We start from the raw sequence: 9,485 nt of genomic DNA on the forward strand, positions 1-9,485 counted from the left end.
ACCTGACCTGTATTCTTTCTTGTTAAAAGCACAATTTGTATGGTTGTTACTGGGTATTATAGATATTTAGAGATTTTAGACTCTCTCGTATAGTGGAAAAGATGTTTAAAACAAAACCATCCAATTGTCTGCCTTTTTCTTTCTATGTTATTAAAGCTCTGCCCACATTTGTTTGAAAGAAAAGAGAATCTAAAAAGCCTCTTGATATAATCCCCCATCAAAAAAAATAAATTAATTAATAGTAAGCATTTTCTAACAGCGACACAAATACAAGCTTGTTCTTTATCTGAACTTCGAATGAAAGGATAACAGGTCAGGCACTGTCCTCAACACTCACTGGGCTGTACTCTGAGTACCTTGTTATTAAATGTGAAAACGACTACATTGTATTGAGTGGGCAGTGTATGAATCCCTCCTGACTCTTCCAGAACACAGTCGCTCATTCAGCGCGCTCTCTCACTCTCACTCTCACTCTCAATCACACTCACACACACACACACACTCACACACACACTCACACACACACTCACACTCACACTCACACTCACACACACACACACACACACACACACACACACACACACACACACACACAGACACAGACACAGACACACACACACACACACACACACACACACACACACACACACACACACACACACACACACACACACACACACACACACACACACACACACACACACACACACACACACACACACCTGTTGTTTCTGGGTGAGATTCAGAATCACCAACCTTAAAGAGCCAAAGCAGAAGTATGGAAATATCAGCCTCATTCACTGCTGCCAGAACTCCAGTAAAAAAAAAGAAACAACAGCATTGAGAGCAAGTATGCAGACTGACAGCATGTTACAGACAGACAGCCCATGTGCTTTTTTGCCATATGTGCCCAGATGGACAGAGAGAGAAAAAACAGACAGGGCAAAATAGATGGAGAGACCTATGTGGAATCTGATGCTATTAATAGGACGGTCAGTAAAGACATGCAAAAAGCACTCTGTATCAAGCAGTAACAGCACCTGTATGATACCAGTGTTCCCAATAGCCATGGGATGATAATCGTTTTCAAGGTATACTGCGGTTTGGAAAAGTCAAAATTTAAAGAGTTCAACAGGAAAAAAAGTTTTTGTTTTTTACCAAGACATTTAAAAAGAATATATGTTAGATCAGTAATCACAATACCACAAAACCATGATATTTTTATCCAAGTTATTATACCATTAGACTCTTATACCGGCCCATGCCTAGGTCCCAGATGCATAAACGTTACCTGCAGTTTGTAAGGTTTGCACCGATAATATTTCAAGTTGAAGCCTTCAATAAAACTTTTAAAAGTTGTACTCAATCTAATCTGTTTACTAAAAATATACTGAAACTAATCTGACTGCGCAGAGATGCTATACCCCAGACTTCCCTCTCCCCAGACACTTCCTCCAGCTCCTCCGGGGGGATCCCTAAGCGTTCCCAGGCCAGCCGAGAGACATAGTCCCTCCAGCGTGTCCTGGGTCTACCCCGAGGCTTCCTCCCGGTGGGACATGCCTGGAACACCTCCCATAGGTAAGCGTTCAGGAGGCATCTGAAACAGAGCCCGAGCCACCTCAGCTGACTTCTCTCAATGTGGAGGAGCAGCGGCTCTACTCTGAGCTCCTCCCGAATGTCAGAGCTCCTCACCCTATCCATAAGAGTGTGCCCTGCCACCCTACGAAGAAAACTCATTTTGGCCACTTGTATCCAAGATCTTGTCCCTTCAGTCATGACCCAAAGCTCATGACCATAGGTGAGAGTAGGAATGTAGATTGACTGATATATCGAAAGCTTTGCCTTTGGGTTCAGCTTCTTCTTTACCACAATGGACCAGTACATCGATCACATTACTGCTGCCACTGCACCAATTATATTATATTATATTATATTATATTATATTATATTATATTATATTATATTATATTATATTATATTATATTATATTATATTGAATACATGGAAGATAACAAATGAAAGATGACAGATGAAAGAATTAAACATGTGCTAATTGCAATTTTGTTGGCAGTTTAGATTTAAAATATTTTCAAGAGTTCACACTTAGCTGATGATTGTTAATAAAGCTTGTTTGGCATGCTGTCCCGGGAGAGAGCCCTGAGCTTATAAGATCATCGAGCCCTGGGCTCCCTCCCATTGCAGGGCGAGAGGGGAGTTTGAGCTCAGGTAGATCTCGATGACTCCCCCCTTGCTTATAGTAGCTAAGGGTCATTTATGGATGCTGAGAAGAGGTGTACTCAGAACTTGGCTAAAAATACTTTGGATTAATTGTTTAGAGTGCTTGTTTTTGAACTGTGGGAGGAAACCGGAGAACCCGTGGAAAACCCACGGGTAGAACAAGCAAAACTCTGCACAGAAATGTCGCCTGGTTTGAAAGGGAATTAAACCAGGGGCATTCTTGCTGTGAGGCAACAGTGCTAATCACAAGCCACCGTGTCGTCTAATTGAAAAATGGGGAAATAGGGATGGGTGGGGGGGTTTCTTCAAGACGAAGATATTGAAATAAGAAAAAACTTGTTATTAATAGTGAGCTAAAAAATCGTCTGATAGGGTAATTAGTCACGAGCTGATGCTGGAACAGCTGAGAACAATCATAAGCACGTGATCCTCTCGAAATTTGTTTATAAATAAACTTCACTAAGGAGTGTGAAAAAAATGTGTCACCTGTCGACACTGGTTTTGCAGATTCTGACCTATAATGGCATATACAATTTATTTTTGTTTTTTTTTAATTTACTTTTGTTCTATTTTTTTTTTTTATTTATTCATTTATTTTCTTGTCGGCTTAGTCCCTTTATTAATCCGGGGTTCGCCACAGCGGAATGAACCGCCAACTTATCCAGTACGTTTTTACGCAACCCATCTCTGTGAAACATCCACACACACACACACACACACACACACACACACACACACACAGGACAATTTAGCCTACCCAATTCACCTGTAGCGCATTGTCTTTGGACTATGGGGGAAACCGGAGCACCCGGAGGAAACCCACACGAACGCAGGGAGAACATGCAAACTTCACACAGAAATGCCAACTGAGCCGAGGATCGAACCAGCGACCCAGCGACCTTCTTGCTGTGAGGCGACAGCACTACCTACTGCACCACTGCATCGCCTCTATTTTTTTTTCAATGATAAAAAAAAAAATATTCAAATTATTATTATTAGAAAATTAAGTTGGCAGTTCATTCTGCTGTGGTGACTACTGATTAATAAAGGGACTGATCCGAAAAGAAAATGAATGAATGATTATTAGAGAACTGCTAACCTAGAGCACAGAGGCCATTCGTGCGCATGGTCAACAATCTGTTGATACTCCAGTAGCTCAGTTCAGCGAGAAGAGGCAGTTACCTTTCCAAAAGAGGAACACAGTAGCTGTTTTACCTCAGCAATCTCTGTCAGGATATCATCATGTATGGGATTGGCTTGAATCAAGTTGAGTGTGTAAAAGGATGCAAGATTAAACAGCTCAGGCAGTCATGTAGGCAAATCATGAACATAGTGCTATTTACACACTTTGAATAACTTCCACACTTCCACAGCAATGAGATATTATCATGTGGCTGTGAGTATGAGCGCCTCTGTGACGTCAAGGTCCACACCACCAGCAACTAACATTACAGACCAGCTGGAATCAGCCACAAACTCTAGAAAGTTTAAAAAACTTCCAGCCTTCAGTGAAACATGTTCAGTCCCGGTTTTGGACTGCATTTCTGTAATACTGCCAGAACTGATGGGATTGGGAATCTTTAAGAGTAAAGACAGGTTTAAATCTATTTTGCCATTGTTTTTGGAAAGAATTTGTTGATAAGATGGTTATTTTTAGGCATTATAATGATACCAAGCACACTGCTAATCCAGTGAGCTGGAGAAAAAAAACTATTGGAGAATCCATCCAGACCTGAAAATTATAGAGGCGGTATGGTATCAGCCCAAATCATGGCCTATATGAGCAGCCATAGATGGTCTAATGGTTAGCAACTTTTGAATCAAAGGTTACAGGATTGAATCCTGGCACTTGCAGAGATTGTTGGTGGATGAAGTGAATAACCAGCACTCTCTTCCACCCTCTATATAACAGTTGAGGTGAGACCCTTGAGTGAGGCACTAAACACCCAACTGCTCCCTAGATAGCCCATTTCTCTGAGTGTTTTGAGTCATTTCGTATAAAAGCATCTGCTAAATTCCTAAATGTACATCTAAATATATGGTATAAGATTCTGACAGTATGATAACCTTGGATAAAAACATCACGGTTTCACGATATTGTGATTACTGCTTTAAAATATATTCTTTAAAAATGTCTGGGTAAAAAACAAAAAAACTTTTTTCCCCTTTGAACACAATATATTTCATATTGAGAAACATTTAAAACATTTTGCGTGTCATTTAAAACATGTCAGGCGAAATAATTTAAATAAACCATTGACGTCTGGGGTCCGTTCTTCGTACGTGGATTACTCAGTTAGCTGGGTTTGGATATTGACGATTTGACACGATCCAGGATCGTTTCGTTCTTCATCCGAGAGTTGTTGTCATACAGTAGCAACAGTTCTGCTACGTCAAACCTGATCGGGAGCAGGTTCAATTCATATAAACAGGATTAGATCGGCTTAGTTCAAGCAAAGAAAGTATGTTTTGAAATCTGATATTTTCTTACAGTAGTAGTTATATACACTTGGGAAAATGGTACATATTTTTTAACTATATATATATATATATATATATATATATATATATAAAGTTATAGTCATTAATAAAATAAATAAAGTTATACATATTAATAAAACGTATGCAATCTGCACCCTCGAAATGAAAGTACAAAGATTGCCACCTGGTGGTGCAAAGAGAAAACTTATTGATATTAACTTTTTAGATCGCTTTAGTACAAATTGTGTATAATAGAAATGCACAATATGGGAATTTTTTTAAAGCAATAATACATTTCAGCAGTCATAAGCATTGTTTTGATAGTTAATATGCCGGTGGTTTGATGCTTCACAAAAGTTGCAGACGCCTTTACCAATACGAAAACACTTTTGTAAACAACCAGTTATTCTTTACACCGATTAAAAAACGGCTACTATAATAAAGAAAGTATTTTCTAAATGTGGAACTAAATACATTGATTTGCATTGAAATACATGATGAATACACTTGACACATGAAAGTGGAAAGCCTGCAGCTCACAACAAATGTGGAAGGTTATTGCGTGTCATATTTAACAAGCCGTTTACTGCTAATTTGATGTAATTTTCTGAAAAGGATAATTGAATATTAATCAGACGATGTCATTACGCTGCTGTGCCGTCAGCCAATCGTTGCATTGCTGATCATGATTTCGAGGATCGATAGATCTGTCCTTCACAACACACGCAGCGATCTCAGATCAGTTTATCCAGACATTCTAATCTGATTCGCAAACTCGTTTGAAGAACCAAATTAGCGAGAGATCAGTTATCAAGATTAAAAGATCCGGGATCTGCCAAATAATCTTAGATCATTTAAGCGAGGTACGAAGAACAGACCCCTGTAGTTTCAAAAACACTGATTTCATTACAATTTAAAACAGCATTTTGGATATCTTTTCTTCTGGAGATACTGTCATCCTAAAAAAAAAAAAACCTAAAACTTACCTAAAAATAAATAAATAAATAAATAAATAAATAAATAAATAAATAAATCTTACATATACCAACAGTATAGCAGAAGATTTTGGCAGTTTTAAAACCTTGACTTTTCCAAACCGCGGTATACCTTGAAAATGGTTATCGTCCCATGGCTATTCGTGACACCATCTAAAAGTTGTTGTATATTTAAACAAGGGCATCAACATCTGATGGTGTTATTTCCACAAAACACTGACCTAAACAACTACAAGTGTGCCATTACATTGCAGCTGCTCTGGGTCTCATAAACGCAATGACAAACAACAGTACCTACAATACGCAGTGTCATAAGATGACATACACGTCCTCATTCTCACTGTTCCACTTTGACTGAAAGTGTATCAGATGACACTGCCTGTGGTTATTATTATTGCAAGGACACGGTTTCCAAAATGACACTCATTCAAAGGTGACTTCAGTATCACGCAGCTAAATGCACACATTTCTGGGTCATGAAATCCATGTTTCAAACCAAACTTCCAAGACTCCCAACTCATCTATGACATAACAATGACAGCGCCCCAAAACATTCAGCTAATTAAATAGCAAGACCAGACAAAGTCTCACACTGAAAAGACCTGTTAGGTGCGGTGTGGTACAGGCATGGGTGGGGATGGCATTGCATTGATAATCATAGTTACAAAGAATCATATTACTTTAGACATAAGCGTAGTGTAATTAAACTAACGCAAAATAATAATAATAATAATAATAATAATAACAGTGGTGCAGTGGGTAGCACAATCGCTTCACAGCATAAAAGATCGCTGGTTCGAGTCTTGGCTGAGTAACTTGACTGTCTTGACATTTCTGTGTGGAGTTTGCATGTTCTCCCCATGTTCGCGTGGGTTCCTCCGGGTGCTCCCGTTTCCCCCAAAGTTCAAAGACATGCGCTATAGGTGAATTAAATAAGGTAAATTGGCCGTAGTGTATGGGAGTGTGTGCAAGAATGGGTAGGTGTTTCTCAGTGTTAGGTTGTAACTGGAAGGGCATCCGCTGCGTAAAACATATGCTGGATAAGTTGGCGGTTCATTCCGCTGTGCCAACCCCAGATTAATAAAGGGACTAAGCCGAACAGAAAATGAATAAATGCATGAAATAACTGGATATGAGGTGGTGGAAGCTATTCCTGGTGTACAGTAATATTTGTTAATATTAGATCTTTACTGTTGAGCTGGATTGAAGAAATTTGGTAAACTTCTTTGTAAAAATTATGCTGTACACTCATATACTGTATATAATACCACACCTATTAAATGTTTTACAAACATTCTAAATGCATGTAGTCAGTGTGAAATAACTTGAGAGTACAAATACCATTAGCAAGCACTTTCAGTAAAATAATCTGAAACAAATTACTACCTGTAAGCATTGTTAGAAAGCTTAGGGTGAGACACTGTAGAAAAAAATACTAATAATAAATAATAATCAAATCAGTTAAAAATAATACATAATTTTCATGTACCTGTTGATATTGAGATTTTAGGCTTTTCGCATTTCAAATTAAAATGCATACCTTTAAAGGCCTTTTCCAAAATTATATTTTTCCTTCAGCCATAAAAGAGCGTTAAATCTACACTTTATCAGCGCTTACATACACCAAACAATCTGTATTCAGAAGGTTGTTACAGATGTTCATATATAATATGGCTGGTTATACAACATTTATTCTAAGCCAAATTTAAAATGTATCTTTCCAGCTGTAACGTTACTCAGAATTTTCTTTAGTTTCTAAAGAGATCCCCAAATCTCTTCTGCAAAAACCTTCAATGTGTAATTGTCATTGTACTAATAATAAATATCAATATTGATAAAAAACAATGAATGTTTAAATCGGACTACATCCTTTTTTTCTTTTTAAACTGAGAACTTAACAAAAATTAAAATGAATAGAAACACTTCAATGTTCACCTGCAGAGTCTTGCCTTACCTGCTGCAACTTTTACTATCAGCCAAAATCAATAATACTGCACATTTACTGTGTGAATAGTACCATAAAACCATTAATATGATATAATTCTTCTATTTTTTTATTTAAAACATAAACATCTCTAAATGATCTGATACTGTGGTTAACGTTCATGACTTGAAACGCGCATGGCAGCAAGAAGAAGCTGACAGCTCTGCAGTTCATTCATAAAACACAGACAGAAAGTTTTACAAACTCACAATAAGGCTGTCCGCTGTTTGAAGTCGGCAACTATTCCCCTCAACTGTTTCCAAACTGCACCTTTGGAAGCACTGGAGGTCGAAATGAAAACAAACCGTGAACACGGCGTCGCGGCAATGATTTGTTTGAAGGGTTTTTACCCCGCCTTCAGTCCTCTTGAACTTGAACACACACCTTTTCAGTCCTCATGTTGGAATCAGTTCACAGAATCGGTTAGTTTGAACAGAATCTTTGTTTCAAAAAGTTGAATTGTTCGTAAGTGTGGTTTTCTTCTTCCATTTTTGTCTTTTAAAATGCTAGCTAAACGCAGCGTAGCATTGTACTTTTATATGTCTTTCAATAGCCTATATCTCGTCATAACTTTACTCTCAAAGTACGAAATGTCTTGAAAGAATCAAAAGAATCGGTTAAAAAAGCTTTCAATCGCCACATCGAAGGCGCGAAATTCATTTGCACTTGAAACATGTATGCAGTATGAAATATTAAACATGAGCACAAAACGTTTCAGTTTTGTAATCATTATAAGCGTTCAAAAAAACGATAATGCTCAATTAAGGCGCGACAGTGTGCATATACTGTGTGTGTGTGTGTGTGTGTGTGTGTGTGTGTATATATATATATATATATATATATATATATATATATATATATATATATATATATATATATATATATATATATATATATATTGCACTAGCGCAGCTTTCAAATAATTGTTATTAGCATTTTAGAAAAACAAACGGAGACGTGTGTACAGTATGTTTGTGTGTGGTCGTTGTGAGGAATAAGGTTATAAGGTTAAGTGTAGATTTTGCACTTTAGAACACTCATGTCCATGGAAATTCCCCACATTTAAAACAAACGTGCTTGTGTGTGTTTCTGTGGAAAGACTGCCACCTGTTGTCCATGCATATAAAATATCTGATGCATTTATGACAGACACTTGCTTTACTTTACTTTTAAATTTCATATCCAACATTTGATGTTGAATTTTGTCCTGTTTTTAGACAATTTTTTACAATTTTGGACCAATTTTACATTTGAAAATAATATTTTCCCATATTAATCTTTAAAAATCATAACACATTTCTTTCCTTAAAAAGTAAGTAACAATTTAGTTACTAATCAGAAAGAATAAAAGACCCAGGACTGTAATAGACTGTAACACATGTACTTTCCCCAACACTGATCCTGTCCCAGATACCCCTGCTAAAAAATCCAGCTTAAACCAGGTTTGGCTGGCTGGTTTTAGCTAGTCAACCAGCCTGGTTTTAGAGGGGTTTTGGCCAATTCCAGGCTGGTTTCCAGCCATTTCCAGCCTGGTCTTAGCTGGTTAGGCTGGAAAATGACCTGCTAAAACCATCTAAAATCAGCTTGACCCTCTTGGTTTAAGCTGGACATAGGTGGTTTTGGCCGGGCTCCCAGACTGGCTAGGCTGGTCAAGCTGATTTTTTAGTAGGTAAAAAAACATAAATCAATGAAATCACCCATTCTGAGAGGACAATATTCTGCCACAAATAAGTATGTCTGAGGTACAGTAGGATACAAGCAGGAATGAGGAAAGGAGATGCTTTTCA

General features: G+C 37.7%; 1 protein-coding gene across 7 annotated transcripts in view; it reads right to left on the reverse strand.

Annotated features, from left to right (window-relative positions):
- The window catches only part of syne2a (spectrin repeat containing, nuclear envelope 2a), a 168,884-nt gene extending 160,822 nt beyond the window's left edge, over positions 1-8,062 (reverse strand). For 5 of the 7 annotated variants that reach the window (XM_073932716.1, XM_021468616.3, XM_068215480.2 and 2 more), the window contains exon 1: positions 7,908-8,062. The gene's annotated coding sequence lies outside the window, so the exon portion shown is untranslated. The remainder of the gene's footprint in view (positions 1-7,907) is intronic. The other 2 variants (NM_001365331.1, NM_001365330.1) reach the window with 1 other exon arrangement.
- Between the last annotated feature and the right edge of the window lie 1,423 nt (positions 8,063-9,485).

This window comes from Danio rerio, chromosome 20, assembly GCF_049306965.1.
Source record: "Danio rerio strain Tuebingen ecotype United States chromosome 20, GRCz12tu, whole genome shotgun sequence".
Classification (NCBI taxonomy): Eukaryota; Metazoa; Chordata; class Actinopteri; order Cypriniformes; family Danionidae; genus Danio; species Danio rerio.